This window comes from Aulonocara sp. 'chitande type north' Nkhata Bay, linkage group LG12, assembly GCF_057382095.1.
Source record: "Aulonocara sp. 'chitande type north' Nkhata Bay isolate Kocher_YH1m ecotype deep benthic linkage group LG12, A_spYH_male_GT1.1, whole genome shotgun sequence".
Taxonomy (NCBI): domain Eukaryota; kingdom Metazoa; phylum Chordata; class Actinopteri; order Cichliformes; family Cichlidae; genus Aulonocara; species Aulonocara sp. 'chitande type north' Nkhata Bay.
Genome location: NC_141355.1, coordinates 8,317,290 through 8,327,835, shown reverse-complemented (window position 1 = coordinate 8,327,835; position 10,546 = coordinate 8,317,290). Strand labels below are relative to the sequence as shown.

The 10,546-nt window shown below is 41.9% G+C and overlaps 1 pseudogene; it reads right to left on the bottom strand.

The window, feature by feature from the left end:
* Positions 1-6,235: 6,235 nt before the first annotated feature.
* Positions 6,236-10,419, bottom strand: LOC147316888 (uncharacterized; annotated as a pseudogene).
* Positions 10,420-10,546: the final 127 nt, after the last annotated feature.

Genomic DNA, 10,546 nt, shown 5'->3' with positions numbered 1-10,546 from the left:
AGCTACTCTTGCACTTACAGTTGTGCCCTCTAAGGCAGGTGGCTTATCCATCAACACAGAAGGAAGGTTGGGGTTTTGGCCAAACACAAGTTGATGTGGACTATAACCATGTACATTAAGCATACTGTTTTTGGCCATAAGGGCCCAGTCTAGCGCAGTGTGCCAGTCACATCCTCGTTCCTTTTTTACCTTCAGGAGGATTTCTGTAAGTGTCATGTTATGTCTCTCCAGTAGTCCGTTGCTCCAGGGACTATACCCCGCCGTTGTTTTTACCTCAATGTTGAAGTTTTCAGCCATGTCCCGAATGTCCAACCCGTTCTCACTCCCAAAGCGTAACATTTTACGCTAGGTGACAAATCGTCACCATATTACGTTTTCGGCTACCCACCACGTTCCTAAATGACGACCTCGGAAAAAAGAGGAAATATGAGAACCGTCTGGACTGAATCTACACATGTTCGCTCTTTTTATTCAAATCGCTTAGAAACACACTATTTAACTTCATTAAAGTCCTAGATAAGGTCAGGAATAAGGTTATGGTCAGGGCTAGGGATAAGGTTAGGTTTAGGGCTGGAATACAGGGCTGGAACATCTATTACCGCGGAAGCGTCATTGCACTGGATCCCAGCCATAACCCGCCGCGTACCATAAGAACGCCGAAGGTCTCCTTTCGCGTTCCTCAGGAACGCCGCGGGACGTGACAAAACGTCGACATGTTACGCCTCGGGAGTGAGAACGCTCTGACATGTCAGTTATGAGGAGTGAAGGAAAAAATACAAGATTGATGATACAGGATCTGGATCAGATGGAGAAACAGGCGGAGGAGGCAGGAAGCCAGCAAGAGGTAGGAAGGCATCAAAATGAATAGCACAAACATGTCTGCCTGTTAAATATAGAACATCAGCCACCATGTTTTAACTCAACTCTAAAGGTAAATACTTCAAGTCCCTCTTCCAGCCTTGCGAGCTATAACCTCCAACCTCTTTGTTGTGTCATGCCTCTCCCAGGTCGTGGCCGTGGCCGACGAGGTCCAAACGTACAGAGCTCCGGTGACCACAAAGCACGCTCGGAGCTGAAAACAAAGGATCAGATCATGAAGCAGCGCAAGAAAAAGCAGAAGCACCAGTTCCTGCAGGGCGGGGGGATGAGGAAGCTCCGCTCCAAGAACAAAAAGTGGCTCGGATAAGTTAAAAAGTCAGGTTTTGGAAGGGGTGGCCATAAGAAAGGCAAGCTGAGGAAGAAACTGGGAGGAGGACAGAGGGTTGATGGTGTGGAGGACATCAGGAGGAACTGGGTGATAAGCGTCAGAATCATCTGAGAACATCACCAAAGATTTTCCTGGCGCTTTGTGTGACTGTAGATTAAGGAGAAAATCATTTGTGAATCTTTACACTGCAGAAATGCACGTCACTTCTTCCTTGATGGCCTGCTGAACTCTGCGTTTGCCACAGAGTTATGTTTAATTATGATCCACTAACCTGGATTTACTACTTGTAAGCATGTTGGCAGTCTAATAAAAGTGTTTTGGAGTACTGAAATATGTCTTATCAAAATGGTAAAATACAGATATTAAATATTGTGTGCTTAATTTGCAGTTAGTTTCAAAAATCGTCTCGCCCATCTTTTCTTAAAATAAGAGGTGCTCTATAAAAATGACATTAAATTCTGTAAACGTGCTCTATTTGCAATTATTTATCATTACTGTTGTCCAAGTGGTCTCATTTCAAAGTTGAAAGCGAGCATCGGAACGGGCAAGAAAGGCGACTTTTAATTGACTTTGAATGTGTTGTGGTTACTGATATCAGATGGGCTGGGTTGAGAAACTGGCTTAGAATTCCTCTTGCCTTCAGCATGGCCACGCCCCTCTGACTTCTGCAATCAACAAGGAATTTTTACCCAGGGAAATGTTTATTTCGCTTTTCAGTTTGGACTGTTCTCTGTAAATTCCTGAGAAAATTTGAGAAGATCAGGAGTGTCTGAAAAACGTAAAACAGCCCATCTGTCACCAACAGCAATGCTGCCTTCAAAGTCACTTAAAACACCCTTTTTTTTTTCTGGCATGTGATTGGCTGATTAGATATTTGCATTCACAAGCAGCTGAATAGGTTAGTGCAGGGGTCAGCAACCTGCGGCTCTTTAGTCCTTTTAGTGCGGCTCTGCGTGGTTTGGGAAAATAAATTATTTTTTTAAGTAATTAGCTGAAGTGTATTTTATTTATGTTAGTTTTTTTTTAACTTGTAGTTCTAAATTGGAAGATTACTGTGATATTGAAATATAAATATAAAATTATATTCTATTACAGTTTTTTCTGAATGCCTAAGCACATTTTTTGTAACTATTGGCTAATTTTGCAAAACTCTTCACACAAATAAGAAAACCTGTCACCCAATAATCAAAACATTGTAGTTCTCTTGCAAAAGCAAACACAGCTAGATTAACTCTTCACAACTTCGTAAAAATGGTGTTTCCGTATCAAACAGTACACACAAGCCATCATCTACTAAGCACACAATGCGCCAACTGCACACTGATGATATGAATACAAAACACATCTGGCTTTTGCTTTCTCTGTGCACAAGGTAGGCTATGTCAGTTTGAGCTCATACTTCTGTCATAGATCCATAAGCATAGAGGGATCCAAACTTCAAGTACTGGTGTACTTGAAACACATCAAAACAAACACAAGTGTTCATTTCCAAGTATAGGATTATTTGCAATCGCCATAATGACTATATGGGTTACTTGGTCTGCAGTGAACATGCTTCCTCTGCCCCCAGCATCTGGTCATCTAGCAATTCTGTAAAGTAACAATTTCAGTATTTTTACATCAATGGTATTGGTGTGTTTCTCATTGGCATATGGCAGTGCTACAAATCTTTGTGCGAAGTGACTGTACTAACCGATTCTCATTTCAAGATGTCCTTATGGTACTTGCTACAGTGTAGCGGCTCAAGTTAGGCTGGACCCGTTGGCCAGCTACCCTCAGGGTCATTCCACGGTTGATTACATGGTTGATTACATGGTCCACTATTGTCATCAGCAATTCTATTTCTTACTCTTCCTACCCTTCCTCTCCCCCCTCCTCATCTTCCTCTCCCCCCTCCTCGTCTTCCTCTTGCTCCTCCTTGTCCTTGTCGTCCTCTTCATCCTACTTCTTCACCTCCACGTCCTCTTCCTCGGCCTCCTCTACTTCTCACTCTTTCTGCTCCCTCCATTGTACTCCGCACACACAGCTTACCTGTATTATAGTGCTTAGGCTGATTGCAAAGTGAACTAATTATCTAAAAAAGCTTTCACATGTGAAAGTGTGCCAGACAGTTGGCAAATTAGTGTTAATGATAGCCATACATGTGTATACTTTTGCTAGGAGTGTGTTGGAAATTTGGTAATTGAGTGTTGTGCAGTGAATTGTGCCTACCGTTTTGCAAAGTGTGTGTTACAAAATTGCAAACTGAGTGCAAAGCAGTTTATGTGCTTTTAGTTTTGCAAACTCAGTGAGTGGTTTTGCTATAAGTCTGAATAGTTTTAGAGATTGTGCTACAGGAATCACAGTTAGGGTTTAAGCATTCAGAAAAAACTGTAAGTTTAGAGGTTTACACATCACATCATTATAATCATTGAGCCTGTCTGACTTTAATCGTCCACTTGATGGCGCAGTAGAGCCAATGAATCGTCACAATGCTTCGAACCATGAATCGACCAGTTGGATGGAAAGCTTCAGTTCATCACAAGGCTTCATCTCACCATCACTAATGAAAGCTCTTATAATTTGGCTGCTATTAGAGACCATTGATTTAGTCTCTCTTTGGTTACTACGTGGATCTTTTTTCAGACAAATTAATGAAAAAGAATATAATAAATGGAAAAACAGAGTACAAATGTGGACAGTTAACTGGATATTACAGCGCGATTTCAGTGCATAAATACATAAATACAGGTCTGAGACGTAAGTGGTGCAATATTGATAGAGCTCACATGACTCCGTCCTGTTCGTATCCCAGAAATCCACCAGGATTTTAGTGCCTCATATACTGCACAGGTCATTGGCACACCTGAGATTCAGGACGACATGCTAAGCAGTGCTGTGTCACCATCAATAATACACCATATTAATGCAAGGTACAATTACAGCTGGGCTCCGCCACATTTTATTTTAACAGAGGAAATAAAATATGCAGAGCTAGCTGAGTTGGTTGAAATTCAGTTGCTACTTTAAGAGAATTTCATACAAGAATAATTGAAGATAAAATAGGTTATTAAAGCTGTCATCATTGCTTCAGTGCCATATTCTCTCTGCTGTAACTCCGATTTGAAGAGGGCTTGTTTAGGCAACAACTCAGAGCACTATACGATCACTGCCGGTCACTTAGGTGATTTGTTATAAATGTGAAAACAGCTATGCAGGTTTAATGCAAGGAAGTCTTTACTCAGTGTTTGGCATGGGTCCTAAATGAAGGAGGGGTAGTCTGTCAGTCACTGCATTCCTCACCTGCATGGGAAACTTCCCAAACTGGAAGTTATCAGAAACATTGGAGACAATACTGAATCCACCAGAGACAGCTGGGACAGGTCCTAGTCATTACCATACAGAAAAGAACGGATTTATTTCAGTTCAGTTCAAATTAATAAGGTGAAGAAAAAACAGAGACTGCATCTTATGTGTTTTCTATTCTATTCTAGTAGTTTTAGAATCCAATAACTACACAAACAATCATGGCAGTGAGGTGTGGAGGGCCAGGAGTGACAAAATGAATGAATTAAATATGCCATTAATTATTGAATTAAATGTTTCATTATTTAATTAAATGCCCATTCACTTCACTAGTGTTTGTAGTTGTTGTTGAGAAATGCCCACTGAAAGAATGGCCACCAGGGCAAGTGCCTGTAATCGGATTACAGTAACTCGTTACTTGTAACGCATTACTGCCCATCTCTGTTGAGAACAAATAATGTAAATGAATAATAGTGTTCAAATTGTTCGTTAAAACTCTGCATATCTCAGAAAAACTAAAAAAAAATCAGCTTTCTTCACTCACTTCTTTACAATGCAGCCATTACAGTCTTCTTTGATTGGTCGCTGCAGGATTGCCATTCTTCTCATGTTTAGTTTTTTTTCCTATCAGTGCTTTAATTCTATGAAATAAATTTTTCAAAGTCACTTTTTGCTTTCACTAGCTTGTTTTTAGTGTCCCACTTTTGGATCTTCTGAACTCACTCTGATTAAAGTTGTCATTGTACTAATGTTATTCATGTGCAGCTGACTTCACAGCTGTGTGTGGGTTTTTTTTTGCTTTTTTGCAACTTTTTGTGATATCTAAATGTTTAACCTGTTCAATAACATTATTACTATTCAGTGATTATTATATATGATTATCACTTGGCTACGTGAACATACATAAATCTGTTCAATCTCAGCGACACAAGCATGTCTTCATGCGCACACACAGTTTCTACTCCCATTCATTCAGGTTTATATTTACAACTTTTACAGGACGAATGGACAGCCATCACTTTAAGGAAAAACAAAGAGAGAGAGAGAGAGATTATAAGTTCAGGGCAGGTCAGTTTTTATAGAAATGCATAGATGTGTGTTGTACTTCCATCTGGCTTATTACTTTCTAATGCAGGGGAAAGACATTGGCAAAGAAACACCTACTACATAAATAGTTTGATTTGAAGTTGCTCTTTTGAGTCCTCTCTATTGACTCTGACATCCTGCTGTTAACAGTTTCATGGTATTGCTTTGTTTGCTTTAAACAAACCTCACAGGGTGGTAGAATATGTCTGCGGTGCAGAGGTCCTTGGATCGCCTCTCTGTTGTCTTTGTTGACAGCAATGAAGGTGGTGAAAGAACTGCTCACTCCTGATTGGACACTGAGCTGCACCACCTTCTCCTTCACTCCTCCATCTTGCTGTCCTCTGAGCTCTCTCTCCTTCATCTCCAGGGAACGAATCAGAGTGCAAGCACCCAACCTGTGGACTGTTAATCTGCAGACAAGGAAGAAAACATTTACAGTTCTAATGTTTCCTATTTTTGCTACATTTGTGCATCACTGACTTTTCTGTTTTTCTGTACTGAGGGTGCATTCTTTTTATATTAGAATTAGTAGAGTTACAGAGGGTATATAGAGTGTGAACATAAAATAAGAGCTTGATTAGGCTGTAGAAACGGATGAAAATCCAGTAAAGTGAAGAGTGTGTGTGTGTGTGTGTGTGTGTGTGTGTCTGGCAGGAAGTGAAGCAGGAAGTCTGAATATAGCTTGTGAGCTTGTGAGAGACGTTTCAAAAGGAAAACAGAGGAATTAGAGAGTGAAAGTGCTAAGAAATAGTAATGAAAATGATATTAAATAAATGTCTTAGTGTGTTAATACAGGTGCCCATGGACTTGGCTCAACCTCAGATGAGTACAGCGGCAAAATGATAGATTAACATAATTGGAACGACAAACAGGCCAGGCTTTGGCTGAAATTTTACAGCTTCACCTCTCATCCTGCCCTTATCCTGAGAAGAAGCTTAAAGGACAGTCAATCTCCTGATGAAGACAGAAAACAGACAGAACAACACCGTAGATTTGAAGAATTAACAGCAGGCAGAAGACAGTACAACTGACCTAAAACACTGAAGGGTCCAGCAGCATGTATGTTAATGGAACATGTGCTCTGAATTACAAGCTGGAAAGAGTACCAGTGACATGACTGTGTGAAAGCACTGCATTGGACTGTCTGAGTTCATATTTGCCATGCTGGGAGTTAACCGCCAAGAAAAGACTGAAAAGATGAAGAGAGAATGAACAGAGAAGAAGAAACGGCTGATTTGGGCCTGTGTTTGATTTGGGAGGCCACACAGGAAGCTGTGAGAAGAGGGGACGAGGACCGGTGAGAGGTGAAGGCTGGACGTGTTCAAGTGAAAGTATAGGAAAATTGGGTTGAAAATTGAGGCTGAACTTGTGGGGTTTAGAAATGTCCAGAGCATCGCAACAGAAAGGTGAATTAAAAAAAAGAGAGAGAGCGGGATGAAGAAATAAATAAACTAATAATACATAAATGAATAGAAAAATCTTTTGTATATGGCGAGGTGCTGTGGGCACCTAAGTCTTTGATAGTGTAGAATTTTCAAGTCAATACCATGGTTGCATCTACTGAAAATCTCTGTGAAGCTTAAATCTCAATGACCTTGACTTCAAGGTCAGAGGTCAACTTTTCTGAAAATCAGAGGAGTTTCACATTCATAACACAGGTATGTCTACTAGGAGGCTGAAGGGTAGCTCTATATATTTATAAACAATCAAAAACAACAATTATTACGCAATTTATTTCCAATTTGTATGGAATTTATTTCTGTAAAGGTGGTGTTTTAGGTCTGATTGAAGGACTGATGTGATGGTAAGGTGTCCACTGCTGCGCTTTGAAGATTGGTAGGCTTTTTTTTTTAAATTTTCACAAGAATTGCTACTTCCCCTAGAGTTTTGGCCACTCCAACAATCAGAAGATTTCCCTATGAGCAAGCATTTAGCGACAGTGGGAAGGAAAAACTCCCTTTAAAAAGGAAGAAACCTTCAACAGAGCCAGGCTCAGGAAGGGACAGCCCTCTGCCACGACTGGTTGGGGTGGGGGGAGTGAAAATTAAAAAAAAAAGAAGCCAAAGTGATCATTTTTGGAGCAGCTTAATTAATTTTTGCATTGTAATTTGCTGTTAATGTCATTTTCCAACCCCAGTTTGTATTTTTATCACTTTTGTCCAGGGTGGAAGATGCCATGCTGGAGACTGATTCAGTATGGTCTTTCAATGTTGATACATGGGAACCTTTTAGAGAGGCCAGGGCTGAAAAAGGGATGCCGGAGAACCTGAGAGGGTGTTATCCGCTGGTGTGCATCCAAGGCCAACATCTGTTTAATTAGGCTGACAAATAAGCGTTGGCCAGCTTCTGGTCCTCGTCTAAACATCATTAGCTGTTCAAGGTCATCCAGACGTGTAAGTATTATGTATCTTGTCTCCAGGGATTCATGTCCTGTCCCTGGAACAGAGCCTTTATATTGTTCTTCCGTCTTAAATGTCCAGCGCTGTTGCTTGTATTTGTCTCCAATGAAATAGTTTTCAGTGTACACGCCAGAGTCTAGCACATGATCTGGTGGCTGACCCTGAGTCTCTATGATGAATTTCAGATAATCATAGTCATTCTCCGAAGGGTAGAGTGGCAGCCCTGTAGCAAGCTCCACAGCCACCAGCCCCAGAGACCACATGTCACTTGCTTCATTGTAAGGAAGGCCAAGCATAACCTCAGGTGCACAGTAACCAACCGTCCCCACAAAGTCACCAGGTATCACTGCAGACGCAGGACATGCGAGGCCAAAGTCTATAAGTTTGACTTTGATGGGAGACTCATGGCGGTTTACAACCATGATGTTTCCAGGTTTGAGGTCAGCGTGCACTATTCCCACAGAACTCAGGTGGGACAGAGCATTTGTGATTTGACCTAAAATTGGCCTGACTTCGCTTATGGGGAGACCCTGTTTATTCCGGTCCCCTATGTAGTCCCACAGGCATTGATCAAGGAGTTCAAATTTCAGGCAAACCCGCTGTCCGTCGTGGAAAAAGCCGTTCCATTGAACAATGTTGGCGGCATCTGGATCCAACCTTCGCAGCTGCTCCAAGATGAAAATTTCCACATGTGCCTGTTGCAGAATATCAGGGTCGCTCTTGTTGACTTTAATGGCAACAGCTTGGTTGGTTGTTGTGTCGCGACATTTGGCTACAATACCAAAGCCCCCTTCTCCGAGGAAAGCCTCTACCTTGTAGTGCTTTCCCAAAATGCTCCCTTTAACTAATTCAAGCTCATCTGAGCTGAATGATGGACTGGCTGATGTGTGGACGAATACTTGCTGAGAAAATTCAACCGAGGTTTGAAAACTGCAGTTGATTTTCTGTGATCTCTTGCTTTCCAAGTTTGAAGGGTGCTGAAAGACCACAGGGTTTTGTGATATTTCAGCACTCATGTCAATGCACAGGGAACTCTTAGGGTTGAAAAAGGGATGCCGGAGAACCTGAGAGGGTGTTATCCGCTGGTGTGCATCCAAGGCCAACATCTGTTTAATTAAGCTGACAAATAAGCGTTGGCCAGCTTCTGGTCCTCGTCTAAACATTATTATTTGTTCAAGGTCATCCAGACGCGTCAGTTTTATGCATCTTGTCTCCAGGGACTCATATCCTGTCTCATACTGAAATTGTTGGTCAGTCTTAAATGTCCAGCGCTGTTGCTTGTCTTTGTCTTCAATGAAATAGTCTTCAGTGTAGACGCCAGAGTCTAGAACATGATCTGGTGGCTGACCCTGAGTCTCTATGATGAATTTCAAAACATCATAGTCTTCATTTCCAGGGTAGAGTGGCAGCCCTGTAGCAAGCTCCACAGCTACCAGCCCCAGAGACCACATGTCAATTGCTTCATTGTAAGGAAGGCCAAGCATAACCTCAGGTGCACAATAACCAACCGTCCCCACACGGTCACCAGGCATCACTGCAGACGCAGGACATGCGAGGCCAAAGTCTATAAGTTTGACTTTGATGGGAGACTCATGGCGGTTTACAACCATGATGTTTCCAGGTTTGAGGTCAGCGTGCACCATTCCCACAGAACCCAGGTGGGACAGAGCATTTGTCAGTTGACCTAAAATTGGCCTGACTTCGCTTATGGGGAGACAGTGGTTTTTCCGGTCCCATATGTAGTCCCTCAGGCATTGATCAAGGAGTTCAAATTTCAGGCAAACCCGCTCTCCGTCGTGAAAAAAGCCGTTCCATTAAACAATGTTGGCGGCATCTGAATCCAACCTTCGCAGCTGCTCCAGGATGAAAATTTCCAATTTCGCCTGTTGCAGAATATCAGGGCGGCTTTTGTTCACTTTAATAGCCACAGCTCGGTTAGTCATGGTATCACGACATTTGGCTACAATACCAAAGCCCCCTTCTCCGAGGAAAGCCTCTACCTTGTAGTGCTTTCCCAAAATGCTCCCTTTAACTAATCCAAGCTCATTTGAGCTGAAGGATGGGTGAGCTGACATGGTGAAATGTGTCGGCTTGGTCGGTGAATTGCTAAGTAAAATTCTCTCAAAACTCTCCAAAAAGGGTTTGCTTGCTGTCAGGTCAAGGTCCGTTGAGCATTAAAGTTTAACAGAGCAAAGCTCCTACTTAAGGGTTTTTTCTCTCAGCAAGATGATGACATAACAAAGGATCTATGTCATCATCTTGTGATGTCACAAGATGTCACCTTTTTTCACAAGATGCATTCCATTTGGATCAAAGGCATTCTATTTTTTCAGTTGAAACACTAAAAAAAAACAATGTTTCAACAGGCCAGGCTGCATTTTCTGCTGCGACATCTCAACAGGAGATAATAAGATAAAGACAAGGAAGACTGGTGATCTATCCATATCAGCAACATCGGCAGGTTTCTAGTGCAGGAAGTAATAAATTCAGCCCTCGTGTTTGCACTACAGGTTGCTTTCATGAGTATTTCTGTTTTTGTGGTGGGGGAATTTTTCCTCGTTCCAACGAT